The sequence below is a fragment of the Lepisosteus oculatus genome, chromosome 29 (genome assembly GCF_040954835.1).
Source record: "Lepisosteus oculatus isolate fLepOcu1 chromosome 29, fLepOcu1.hap2, whole genome shotgun sequence".
NCBI lineage: Eukaryota > Metazoa > Chordata > Actinopteri > Semionotiformes > Lepisosteidae > Lepisosteus > Lepisosteus oculatus.
In genome coordinates, this window is record NC_090724.1 from 632,590 (window position 1) to 647,326 (window position 14,737).

At 38.4% G+C, this 14,737-nt stretch overlaps 1 protein-coding gene across 10 annotated transcripts in view; it reads right to left on the reverse strand.

The window, feature by feature from the left end:
• Positions 1-14,737, reverse strand: part of ptprsa (protein tyrosine phosphatase receptor type Sa) — a 313,640-nt gene that overhangs the window by 225,008 nt on the left and 73,895 nt on the right. For 2 of the 10 annotated variants that reach the window (XM_069186051.1, XM_069186053.1), the window contains exon 1: positions 9,695-10,222. The exons of 7 other annotated variants lie outside the window; for them this stretch is intronic. The gene's annotated coding sequence lies outside the window, so the exon portion shown is untranslated. Of the gene's footprint in view, positions 1-9,694; positions 10,223-14,737 lie in introns of those variants that run through there. One more of the 10 variants, XM_015365428.2, reaches the window with a different exon arrangement.

Below are 14,737 nucleotides of genomic sequence, written 5' to 3' on the forward strand. Positions count from 1 at the left end.
GTAGTAATGATATGCAGCACTAACCAGCATTCCAGTGTCCTTTTCATGGTTCATGGCTTTGCACAGATAACTTTTAGTTAAAATGGCTATAAGAAAAATTGTAATTAAAAATACAAAAATATGTATTTAACAAATATAACTGGCACTTGACATAGCACTCCTTCCCTAAAATAATGAAGAACAAACAAAGCTTAAATTATGATGCATTTTAACCTAGCCAGTACAACTAAGGAGTAACCTAAGTGGACCACTCACTCATTGTCACTGACCTTGCCAGTGTTAACGCAGTGCTAGTTTTGTCACTGACCTCGCAGAGGTGATAATTCAAACTGGGCGTCTGTGCTAAGCCTTTGTTGTCAGGGTGACCACAAGAAAGTAAATTAATCTGGTAGCATGTGCAGTTATTAAGGCTGTAAACCTGAAGGCTGCACAGAAAGGGAAAAAAGATTGGTACTCCATTTTCAACGAGAGTGTTAATTACAAATTCCAAAGAAAACAGTCAGCTGGGAAAAATGCTGACAAAAACAAACAAACAGGATGAAAGCCACTGACACCTAAACCAAAGATCTAATATATTAAATTAACCAGCAAGAGCAGTCAGTGATTTATAACCCCTGAAATGTAAACCTGGCTGAATGTAACCAAGAGAAAGTCCGTTAGTGCAGTGACCAGCCTGACGGAAAACACAATTCAGTCACCAACTGATGCTTCAAAATTGTAACGATGAAATTCAACATCAACAGAAATCAGGACTGCCCATAGGGGGTAGATGGATGTGAGAAACCTGAAAAAACCTTTTCACTGAGGTTTTTCACAATCAGGATTGATGAAGATGCCTGATCAATGAACTCCTAATCTACTTTGTTAAGAAACATTTAACACAAGACAGTTATATATTCCGTGTTCCAAAGCTACAACACTCAGAGGAAGACAAAATCGGTACATTATATCATTCATCATGACACATACAGCAGTGCTTAATAGCTGACAAAGTATTGTGATCTCACATTACGCAATGTAAAAAAAGACAAAAACAGGGTTGTTGAGGGTGGTCTAGCCCCCAGTGATTTCAGCCTGGGAAAATGTAACCTAACAGTCAAATATTTACTCATCTTTTACAGTGTTGTAGTGCGGTATTTAAATACTTAAAACTGCTGCGATAAAACACCACAATCTTTAGCTTTGTAGAGCCCGTGCCAGTAGATAGATATATATTTCATTTACGTTGGAAAATGCCTGAACTGCCACTGATTTACTGTACTCAAACTAGCAGAGGTTCTGTCTATAGATACAGTACTAATTTCAAACGAAGAGAAATAGACTGTAGGAAGGTATTCACTGCAGAGACTTTTGGAATATTCAAAGGCTGGAAGAGACTTGAGATTGATGCTCAGCTGTACACAGCAGGGCAGTCAAGCATGTGATGAAACAGAATAAAGAGAAGAGACCTTGTTTTCCCTCGTCTTTTGTTGCCTCTGTTTGGCTGCTCCATGCCAGTAACCTGCCACATCCAAGTCCTACCATGCATGTTTACCAACATGAATTATTTCAAATGTGTTCAAGTGCTGCATAGAAAGACAAAATCTGAAATAGGAAAAAAGAAAAACACAAGGCAGGCATACACACATAACCCATAAGATTTGTTACTTAAGCAAATATTGCAGTAAGAGATGAAAAGAGATTACTGGCTGGGTAGAAATGAGTAACCCTGAGATGGGTGAGATGTTTTGTGTTCTCAGAATAACAAGAACAAAGATCCTTTGTTATACTTCCTGAAGAGTAATACCTAGCTGATCAAGAACGTTTCATATTAAATGCACCTTCATTGTATGTCATCATTAAGGAAAGATATTTTGAAATTAATGACATATAAACAAAGGAATGTACAATAGTATCCAATATTCCAAATACTTAAAAAACAGCCTTACCTGCCTTTATTATCCTTCCTATATTTTCAAGCATGAAGGAAACCCAACTATGGAATTAATTAAAGAAAATACCACATAGTTTTTTAATTTAATTTTAAGTTTAATTTAATTAAATTAGCATCACTGCTCTGCATTGTACAATAAAAACCTGGACATCTGCTTTATCAACAGTCAGGAGTAAATGCATTTCCAACCGCCACAGTTGTGGGTTGGTGCTCCTGGTAGAAGCCATTGAGAAAGAGCACAAATATCAAAGGATGAAGGCACCTTTAAAGGAAATATCAGTCATGTAAGACAAATCAGCCTTCCTGTCAGTTCGAGAGCTGTGATTGTGTGCTCAGAATGAATTAAAGAGGAATAAACAAGATGAATTTCAGCATGAGGAAAGCGAGATGGTGCATAAGGAATACACCCCACTCACAAACAGATCACACAATTGACACTCATATTCGAACCATTAACACTGTTGCCCTTACATTTAGACTGAAGGGTCTTTGCCTGGCAGAAGTAGAAGCTGCACAAACTTCACCTGTATTTGTTGCCTACATTTCAGTCAAAAAACTCAGTAAAATGTAGCTTTTATCCAACAATGATTTATTTGATACTGATTTTCTGGTCTACTGAAACAAAAGAAAAAAAAATCCAGTCAATTTAGAAAGGATAGGAAAAGCAGGTAAAGGCAGGTAAGGCTGTTTTAAGGATCTGGAATACTGGATACTAGTGTATACTCCTTTAGTCACATGTTTAAGTCTTTTAATATGGACTTTACTATTTGTACTATTTCATAGTATTTACTATGTGTTTTAATATGAAACATATTTAACACCTCTAGGTATACAATGCCTATTAAAAGCACAAATTGAGTTCCAAGACACTTCCCTTCCCTTGCTATTTTTCAATGCATGAAAAGAGAACAGGCTTCTTCTGGGCTCATCATCAGCACACTTCCTCCCTCGTTCACCCGCTGTGCAGGAACACTGACCCACACCTCCCCTTCCCCCGCTGCCTCCCCTGGGAGGTGTGATGCATACGTCAGGCTGCTGCCGTTTCGATGACAAGGGCCATACAGCACAACACCACTCCTGTTCGCCTGCATCTCATCTGTTGTGGTGCCAATGGTTTCAGCAGTCAGACTGTGGAGACCATCTTTGAGATGCAACCTCTCGTTTTCAGCGACACACTACAAGACAGATGCAGTTTGGGACACAAGACTGTAGCTTGCTATTGTGAACTATGACTAGTCATGCACACATGCCAGTAGAACAATAAATCACAGTATAACCACTGATTTGCATGCCATAGTATACAGAAAGGCACACAAGAACAGTCACTTATGCATAACAGATTCCAGTAACCTCAAAGCTTCTCACATTACAACTACTCATGTATCAGGCATAAATTACTGTTTATGGCCACAATCCCTTTCAGTTATTGTAGCTCCGAGCGTAATGAGCTCAAATCTCCACCCCAGTGAAGATGAAAACACAGAACACACTACCTAATTCGTCTGATGATTCCTGAATTAAAAAAATTCTAGAGAGAGACTTTGTCAAACTAGCAAAGAATCTGACCAGAAATTCACTCAGGAGAAAATTCAAATCACACTCAGTTTCTTCTTTCATCAGCTTCTTCTAGCATTCACAACTGGCCCCAAAACTCACATTTCCTTAAGCTGTGGATTGGGCTGAGGTCCCTCATATACAGTACCTTAAACGACTGGTTATAGAAAACTGAAAACTAAAAACTGGTTGTTTCAAATGATAATCATCGCTTATGTTCAGCACCCACAATTTCTTCCTTGCAGAAGGATCTTTAAGAAATACCATTAGGAAGACCCAGATATGTTTCAAGAAATAATTAGAGGTCACTGGATCAATACAGTACTAACAAGAGCAGATAAGCATGACTGGCCAAATGGCCTCCTCTCTTTTGTAACAGTTTTAGTACAACTTAAAACCTCTGCTTTCTAGACAAAGCCTTAAATCAACACCCACTTATCCATAAAATCTCGAATAACAGACCAGAGTAAAACTCTCAATGACCCGTCACACTGTAACTTCCATAAAATCATTACAGCATGGTGAGCACAACAGGGTTATAAATGACCTCTAATCTTAATGGCAACTACATTTTTTTTATTTGCTTTTACTGGTGACCTGCTAAACCCTTCAAAATCCCAGTGTATTATTATGTGACCATACAGTATAAGTATGGCCAAAGCACAGCGAGAGAATCAGGCTGACAGTGAGAAAGACAGACGTCTACCACACTTTCTTTGATAGTCTGTTCCCCTCACCAACTTCATTCATATGCTAATAATGGCCGTCATTACCAGATGCAAAAACTGATTTATTTTGCAGGAGCAACAGTGCATCAGAACAGCAACATTGAGTCCAAGATTGACTTGATGACCAACCACCATTGCACCCCTCCTATGGTAAGTGCAATGCAAAAGCAACAGCTTTTAAGGAAGCACTTATTAAGGAAGAGGAAGGGGAAACTTTCATTCTCATTCCATAGTAATAACCTATGTTTTGGAAAGGCCTCCAGTAACACATAATTGCTGATGATGGAAAAACAAGGATTAAATGATTTTTTTAAAGTTTCACCTAGAACTGAAACAAGGTGAGTGGCAACCTTGAAATGTTTCAACATCCAAAAATAAAAAAAATTGCATCCATTCTGCTTCCCCAAGAAAAGGTGCGCTTATTTCCATGGTTATTCAACCATCTTTGTGCAAGCAATTTCAACAGTTTGGCAGCCTTTTGTGTTTTGACTATTGAGTGACTATCTCACTTATATAATATCAATATCTAGCTACCAGACAACTTTCTGTGCCATAAATCATGCCTTTTTGATGTCAGGAAGAGATATGCCTACTTTTGATGTTTCTGTGATTGAAGCATTCCAATTGTGAAATCAGATGAAATGGCATCATTTTTTTAAATGAGCGGCTTCTTCTGTTTATGCAAATTTATGAACCTGTGTTTCAGTGGATTTTAATTAGTTCATATCTGGAATAAGAGTATATATTTCTTCTTTTTTTTTTTAGTGTGCGTTAAGAATTTTTTCGTTGTCTTGCTTTAAGCAGTGTTGTGCTCAAGACACTATCAAAGGCCTCTGGATTATAATCTAATGAAGTCACACTTTACTACAATAGTTATTTGACAGCATCATGACAGCAACATTAAATCAGCAAGTTGAGAAAGGGACATGGTGGGACATTGCACCACATAATTATACTACAATAATTTTACTGAATAAAAGTGATCATAAAACTCCACAAAGACGTTCCTGGACTGATCTTTCAAAAAAACACATACAATGTAAAAGGTTTAGTAAGATCAAAAGGGTTAACTAAACCAAACACATCCCTGCAATTAATTACCAGAAACAGAGATAAACCTTACAAAACTTCTTTCTTTTCTAACAGAATCAGTATTTACAGCGACAGAACTCCCCAAAGACTCCCTGCAATCCTTTCCTTTGATCCTTAATAAAAACAGCCCTCTGATAAATGTAGGGGGAAAAAGAACATAGCACTGAAACTAATAATTGGTAGGAAATGAATTTTAAAACCTTAGGGAAGGCACCTGTAAAGACCTTTGTACAGGAGCATTAATATGGGGCACAATTCAATTATCTTTTTTGCACAGGAAAAAGAAAGAGAAGCATAAGGGAAATTAAAAGTTTATTCAATAAATAAAGTTAAACCAGAAGTGTTTTTTCTGGATCAACAGTATGCTAATCTTGAATATCCGAAGCACGTTAATTCATTTAAATATGCATATTTTAGTTTAACCACACTTTTTATATCACAAATAATTCCAGATAATACCTTATAAAACTAACAATAAAATGTAAAAACAAAAATCAATCACCCAATCCCCAAGTAAATTGTGTTCAATTTTGTCCTTCAGTTACCCTTGATATTATTACCTGTATAACCTACCTCAAGGAGGTAAATAAGGGATTGCTTTTCTCACCCCAGTCAAGTACATCTGTGTGTAAATGTCACACTTCCACAAACTGGTTCTGCTCTGACAGTACTTACATTGGATGCCCTTGAGTCAGATTTTATTATATATATATTAAATAGTACTATCATAACTGAAGTGTTAAAGTGTTTGTGTTGAATTGGGAGAAAATATTGCTACTGTATATAGAAAAAAGCTGAGAAAACCTGACATACTGTTGTAGGGGAGGGGGAGTCACATTCCTGTGTCGATAATGTGCCACAACACACAGTGTACTAGCACACAGTATACTCTCCTATTTTCATAGTCTCCAAAACAGTTGTTTTTCAGAATTGGCACTTGATTGACTCACTTTGTTCAGATTCAACAAATAATCATATTGTTAATGGAGTCAGAGACAGTGAGAACTGAGATTCATGCCTGAATTAATTTGGAGTTACCACCTCCTTCTTAAAATGTAACCTTACTACCTGAAAGGAGAATACAGTTTTATGAATATAGTGGACTCAGAAGCCACAGACGCATCTCTAAATGGAAAATTGTAGATGCATTAATCTTTCCAAATGAAACAACAGCAGAATAAAGAAAACTGTCGCAAGAGTTTCTTTACCTTCCTAATACTAACTTTTCAGAAACAATAGCATTTTTTACACAAAACATCCTAATCCAAAAAGCATACAATTCCTTTAGGAATTCACCCATCCTGCACACAGAGTAAACTCTGTTACTCTCAAAAATAACAAATTCTGCAGTCTTGGTCCGTGTCCTTTACTGTCACTGCAATGGGGAACTTGCAGGCCTGATTCAGAGTGAAATATGTGTCACAACATCAACACATATATGTAGGACTGTTTATCAAAAGGCAAGCTCCCAGAGCACTTTGAGCTAAACAATTTATTGGAGTGCTGGGTTTGGAGCAGGAAACAGATTGCATCTCCAAATAAAACAGACAAGCTGGATTTTATAGGCAATTGGGCTCATACTCGTGCTGGTTTTGAAGCGTGGCATGGGATCTCCTTTGGCTACAACATGAGCAGGGTCTTGGTTTACAAGCACAACCAAAATACACAACCCCTCACCACAATACATCTCTCTGCTACCTTACTAAATTTCTGGTCCAGTGACTTGATTGTTAATGGCTGATTGATACTGCTTCAATCCTTGCAGTTCCTTTAATATGACAATACAAACATTCCCAGTTTAGCCAGTATAAAAATAAACCTCAATGTGGGAATGTGTTCAGGCAGAGTGATGGTTTGATGAGTGAGCTATGAACCTGCCTGTCTCCATTGGGACAACCACATCATGAGCAATCTTTTTCACAGTAAATCACTGACAGTTCATAAGCAATAGCAGTATTTCAAATCATTAAAGAGGTAAAAAAGAGCAGCATAATTCTTTAATAATTTTATCTTTTATTCTTCCAGCTTAAAAACACAGAACTTCTTTATTCGAGAAGAACAGCCACAGAACATTTAGGAGCTATAATAAAACTTAAAAGCAACCATAAGGGAATAATGTGTCAGTTTACCCAGTGATGACACATTCAGTGTACAGTAGCTCTACAAGGTCAAAGACAAACCTGCATCTTACACAGAGCACTGCCATATTGAAATAAGTGCCCTTCACACAACAATACCTTGGGGGTAAAAAGTCCAACACAAACCAGAAATGCCGCAAACATTCAGTGTCGTGTAGCAGAAGTACATCATCCAGGGCCCGACGGTGACACGTACAATATTTAACTGTTTTTAGTACTGTAATTATCACATTGCAATGTATTCTGTAAATAAACAACTCAATCACTGGGAGCTGTTATGATGACATATGAAAGTGTTACAATGTAAAACAAGGACAATTCCACTGTTTGGTGAGGTTTGTAATGGCAGGGCTCTATAACGATACCTCACACTTTGAGGCAAATACACAATAATCTGGTCATCCTTCATTCCATAAGTAACGTTATTATTACTGTCTTATTATCTTGACATTTTCAATTCAGTTTCTTAGCAAAAGACAATATTGGGCTTTCTTTAAGCATTTTGCAGGTTGACTAATTTCGATATTTTGCTCCCTGAGAGCTAAGTAAACATTCTAAATCCAGATGTCTCGTAAAAATCCTTAGGCTCCCAGTGATAACCAACGAACTCGAATTCAGTTCCACGGACACAAAGGAGAATCGAGAGGAAATGTATTTTCGTCGGTCGGTTTAAGCGGTTATGCTGTCACGGAACGTCATAACTGTTTTTCCATTAATACTTGTTTTAGAATTTGCCCTGCTTGTCCTTCGGAATTGTTTTTATTACACTGCTTTAATTTTACCATCTGTTGTTATTTCCAGTGTCACTTCATTCGCTCTCTTTCTGACCTTTCCTTATGGTCAATTCAATTCAAGTGAATATATGTACTGTATGTAAACCATAATGTGATCATAACAAAACATCTGCAAGAATCGCAAAAGAAAGATCATTATATAAAATAAAACCGCATTGATTACGCCGATTTTCACATCTCTCGTCTAATGTATCTGATGGTAGTTGTATAAACTTTGTACTCTTTTATTATAGAGGAAATTATAGAATCAAAATATTTCAGTCGGTGCTCTGTTTTCGTATAATAATAATAATAATAATAATAATAATAATAATAATTTGTTTTTGTTGTCACATATAAATACAAAACTACGACATGTACTCATCCGTAAACCTTTCTGGGACTTCTAGTAAAAAATGTTTATCTCCAGGGCACAAGTTTCAACACTTCAGCTTGATTGCCGGGACACGTTTTCAAACCGGAAAAAGTGGAATGAAACGAAATGAAACAAAATAGCCTACAACGACTTGAACTTAAATAGTGTCTAAACTGCAGGAAACTGCGAACGCGATTACATCGCACAGATACCTCGCATAGATATCAATGAAAATGATTCAGGAAAAACTTCGGTCCGTTCCAAAATACTACACAATAAAACGATAAACAGACTACTGCATTTCCCAGTTATCCAAACAAATTATACTAGTTGTGCACTGTACTAGTATTTAATCATTAATGGATTCTAAATATTCCATATCCTTCAACCGATCTTACAAAAAGTTCATCTTTTCATTTATCGTTTGAAAGTCAATAAATTCTCATGTACTGTCGTTGTTTCGGCACTAGGAACAACTGGCTCAGCCTGACCTGCAGGCAGCTAGTCTATATCTATTCCACAGCAGAGGATAACGCATCATTTAGCAAGGTTGTCCAAGCGCTTTTGATGCGGAATTTAATTGAAATGCGTGCCTACCCTGAGCTGGCTACATAAGCCAAATCAATGGTTTCCAAAAACAAGGTCAGATTCCAGACTTGTTAAGAATATCAATGCCTTCGGCATCAAAGAAAAGTAGCGTTAAGCAGCCAGTTTGAGAAGGGGGTGGCAGCGGCAGTATCAGACTTCTCCTTTTTTGTCTAAAACGGGCAAACAGAAGAATCGCGTTAAGTGTGTTCTAAAATAACCCAGCTTTTCGTCACAAACACATTAAGACGCTCCAACACGCGTTCAGTAGCCTGCTATCACACTGACCTGAAGAAAAAACACAATGCACAAGTAATTTTCCAACAGCCTACATCTTCAGCAAATCTGAATTATGCAAACAGAATGTTCAATAATTAAAGAAAACTGGGCACAGGCTTTTACACATAGAGCTCGACGTTAAAACGTATTATAAAGGTTCCGTGGCGCAACTTGTTCTGAAAAGCTACCCGAGGTTTACTTTAATCATGTAAACACAAGAGAAAAAAAAAACTTACTCGACTTCGGCTTATCCGTTTCCAAGGAGCCCCCTTCCTTGAAACGGGGGGCAGCAGTGGGAAAACGAACCACCGAGGTCTTTTTCCCCAAAAGCTACGTTGCATCCATAAAAAGAAGAAAAGTAGAAATCCGCAAATCCCGCGATTGCCTTCGGAAGACTCGCCAGCAGCAGGTCTCCTACATGTCACCCCCGTACCCAGAGAGTATATTCCGTTTTGCGCACACGTTTGTAGGGTCTTGGACGGAGCGAACAGCCCACAATGCCAGCTCCGCTGGGTCCGTCCGTTGCTACGAGATTTTCATGGACTCAAATCTGTCTTTTTTTGGCTGGGGGTGGGGAATGTGTGAGATTGCCCCTTTTGGTCGAGATACCCAAAAGCACGGCCCTCTGGATTCACGTGACCGTGCTGGTGAATGACACTACGGATTGGAAACAGACGAGGGTCTCGGGTCGACCCCGTCATTTGATACCTCGGTGCGATGGGAGGGGGTTGGAGTCGACGCGGTACCACACTCCGCTGCGAAGGGGATCTGTCTGGCATCTTGTCAGGGGAGCCAATGTGCACAGGACAGGTCTACGTTTGTGGGTTTTTTTTTTGCTCTTCCTAGCGGATTCCAGACAGCAACCGAAGCGCGTCACACCCCTGCCGGGACTGTGCCCGTGAGCATCTGGGAGCCCTCTGGACGCGCACAGACCAAGGGTGTGAATGGTGACGAGCGCCTCTTCAGCGCAGACTACAGCAAACACACGTCTGTAGCACTTGCGGGCTCCCTGGCACGGAATCACAGAAATTAATTATTAGTTTGGATATGTGTTCTTATTGTTTAAAGCTTCATCATATTAAGCTTAATTCTGCGTTGTCTGAAAGATGTTGGTCGCATTACTAAATAAGCAGCTGCATGCTGTTCACTTTTTTTTCCCCCTTCAAAGTCAGTCGCAGTGGGAAGCGGTTTGTGTGGGAAAGCCGCTCAGTGACACCCGGGGCGATCAGAAAGAGGACTGTCATGTATTCTGAAATATTTCTAGCAACCTTCCTGTTGCTGTACTGTATTTTTAACAGTTCCGAGTTAAAAATAAACCTGTTTGCTAACAGGTATCGTGTTATTTCACAATTAATTCAATTTGTCTTCGGGGCACCTAAGAAAATATGGAAAAGAAGGGAAGCCTCATCTTAGTCTTACCGACATTCCTTCGACAACGAAGAGCTTTAAAAGTCCGCTGAACTCATACAAGCGAAGGTGGCCTGTTGCTAGAGAAGCTGGTATTACAAATTCATCTAGGACAAGGACACCTGGCTTTTTATGATCTGCTCTCCTGGTCCTAGACCTATGCACCTTCCTGCATTGGTCCATTTGCACTGATACCTCTATTGGAATAGCAATTATATGTGTCTAGCTTACTAATTACTAATTCAATTTGTTAGTAAATTTGAGAGTGGTAAGAGTGGTTTGGACAGGGTATGGCTATACTGTATTCTACCCCATACTGATCCCAGGCCAGTGTTTAACACCATTTAACAGCAGGCTGTGATGAGGGCAGGGGTATGAGGGACTGACCTGCATGTTCAACCATGAATTCTGCTTTAAATAGGATTGAGATCAGGGGATTGCTCAGCCAGGAAAGGTGGAAAAAGACAGTTCTGATGCTCAGGTCAATCACATGCTGCCTGGTACTGGCAGAATCGGCTAATTTGACTGGGCCCTAAAATTCTGGCCAGTAACTGAGCTTGAAACACGTCTGTCTCTATCCCAGATTGTAAGCTTGAGAAAAGGTGCTTTATACAGTATCTCTTTAAATCCTTTTTAAAGATCAGACAAAGATAAGATCTTGTTTTCATTTTATCTGCGGCTGAACACTTTATTTGGAAGTAGAAAGAATTTCTATTCCTATGCTCTCTTTTCATTGCTTAAAATCTTCAGTTTTATCAATATTAGTTTTTTTTAGCTAAACAACCTGACAAGTAGTGTTAAATGTGTTTTTTCTTCTAACCCGACAGCTAATCTATACCCGAATAAATCAACAACTTCTTGTGACATTTACACGCACATCCTTCCCATTCATCCACAGAATTCAAAATCTAGTTCAACTGATCAGCCTGATGTGGGCTGTTCAGCTGTGAAAAAGTGGGAAATACCCAAATATTAATACCTAAGTAACCAAATTAGTTTCAAACAGAATGTTAGCATTAACTTGCATTCTTACATTGTGTGATGTAAGTAGTTGACTTTCATACATAAAGGAACTGAATATTTTCAGGATTAGCGTCCGAGGGGCTGATCAAGGTGTATATGGGATATAATTAGAGTGAAATGTGCTCTACCTTTTCTAATTTCATTTATACTGCAAACTAAACTTCTAAACATTTGCTTTTGTGAATGACATAGTAGGTACACCTCTTTCAGGAATACTGCAATTCCTGTTAGTAATACAGATTAGGAATACACTGACAAGTCACAGGAAATGAATGTCTGGACTCTCCTCAATCAACCTTTTTTAAGGCCAGACACCTGAATTAGACCATCATTTCCTCCAACTCTGTTGTCGGCAGTTAAACCACCTTGAAACCAGATTTCAGCAGGTAGGCTGGGCAGAGCCTGAGCTGTAATCGGACAAGAGACCTTTTCCATGGAAACCCAGGCTGTGAGCAGACAAGAACCTGGCCATCCCGCCCCTGGACCAGAGTTGTGTGATGACAGGGAACACTGTATTGTAGGTGTTCGTGGCATGAGACATTTAACTGAGGCTCTGATCATTTTTTTCCAATATCTCAGCACTGGCAATTATTTCCGCATATAATAATGTGCAATCATTTCTGTACCTTCATTTCAGTACTGTAAATCGCTCTGTAATGTTCTAATTATTACAAGTACCATCACACTAAAGAATAAATGTTTAGATTTCAATAATGTGTAAGTCTTCCCACACACAAAAAGTTGATACTTTTAAAATTGTTTTGCAGTTCCAATTGTTCAGAAGTTAAACTGAATTTTTTTGCTCGACTTAAGAAATGGGATCCAATTTGCAAACTTGTCTTATTAAAATTCCTCACCTTTGATGTGCACAGAATATTTTTAGAAGCATTCATGCCTGTGCTGAGAGCTTCACAGCGCAGCGGCAGTAAGTGTACAAAAACAGATGAATCTACCCTTTTAAATCCAGATTTGCAAGAAAAAGTTGAAACATGGGAGTCTTTATAATGAGGTGACTGTGGTCTCCAAATCCAACTGTTCACTAATGTTCTATACTTTTTTAAAGCAAGATATTTTAGAGTTGTGGCTTCCCTGGCATTACAAAAACTGTATTCCTACATACAGGAGTAAGTTTGAATGAAATGGCCTTGTTCTCAGCTGCATGGGACTCTAAGAGGGTGTTCTGTATGAAACCTTTACCTGATATACAGTGACGTGCAGAAAATAAATATCAGTCTCTTAAGGGTTTAACATTCTGTGGTGAGAAAACCTCTGTATCTACTAAATTACAATGCAGAACTATCAAAAACCTCTTAGTAATTTGGCACGTGGGGACAAGAATTGTATCTAACACTGCTTAAGGCCTCAGCACTAAATGATTGCTTGTTTTTTTTTCTTTTGCCATGTGAAAACAATAGGTCCAAACTTGTTACCAACACTTCACACACGCTCAATCTTTTTTTCCTAAACGCCCACAGCTATGGTGATATGTAATACCTTAAAAGGTATGGGCTAATCAATTTAACCACGGAGTAAAACGTTTGTGTTATTTCATATTTATTTTCTCCGCACCGCTTATCCACGGTTGCCTAATTTAATCACAGCAATAAATCTTGAGCCATACACAGGTTTCCCTTAGTGACGCAGCGCTTTAACATGGTAAATTTCACTTGGGGAAGAAAATGCGCTTTGTGGCCGGCCTATTGTGAGGAATGATAAAAGAGCACTTACTGGTTGACATGAGCAATCCATAACATTGTAATGAGCTGAATAAACTGTGAGCCTTATCTTTCTTTTTTGCCTTTTCTTTTACCACTGCATCTCTACAGAGGAGAAAAAGGTAACTATTTCTTTTTCATTCTTGTTCAGTTCTGTAACCCTTTCTCTTTCGAACATCTTAAAAAAAATGGAGCAGTTCTTCACAATATAGCTAACATATACCCTATAATCCTGCTTGTCAACAGCTAATATTCATGCTATTATCTCTGGCTTTCTAGCAAACGCTAAACTGTACGAAGATGAAAGAACAAATAGCAAATAGACAAGCCAAATAAATTGAATCCGACAGGCCCCGTTCTATTGTAACAGAAACAGGATGCTCAGCGCAGCCCTTTGTAGTCAATTTCCAACCACAGTGGCACTGTATTGTAAACCTGATGACCACAAATTCTCCTGATTAGAGGTCTAACGCTCCTCTCTCAGGATACGTAAAAATCAATACAGCAGTGTCGATTGTCATTAGTGTCTCTATTTCACTTGCGTGTTTTTAAACTCTTTTTAGAGATTTAAAAAAATCTTATTATTTTAAAGTCATTGAGCATTATACATCTGTAGTTATACAATGTGTGCACACTGCTAAAATATATTGTATTTTAGATGCACTGTGCATATGAAATCAATCCACAACAACTGGAGACCAGAAAAACTGTCTAATTAGGCAAATTATTGCTTGTGATGACTTTAATTATTGCTTGCTTCTATATTGCTTCTTCCCAGAATGCTTTACATATTGCAGAGGGGCCATTTTATTCACCACGTACTGTATGTGCAGCACCATTCTGGGTGATGCAAGGCAGACATTATGAGCCAGCAATCCTACTACACAGCAGGTCAGATAAAGAAGTGGAAAACAGCTTCAGCAACTGATTTAAGGAGGAAATTCAGGGAGGCCAAAATGTCCAAGCCCAAGAGTTTTTTCTGAGCATTTCACAAACAATGATGGAATATTTACTTATAAAGTTTCTAATAAAGTATCCTACTAAGGATTCTTAAAAAATAAACATATCCAATTTATCTGATATTGCATTGAGCCTTTACCACTGATAAGCAATTAAAAAAAAAATTGGTCTAAA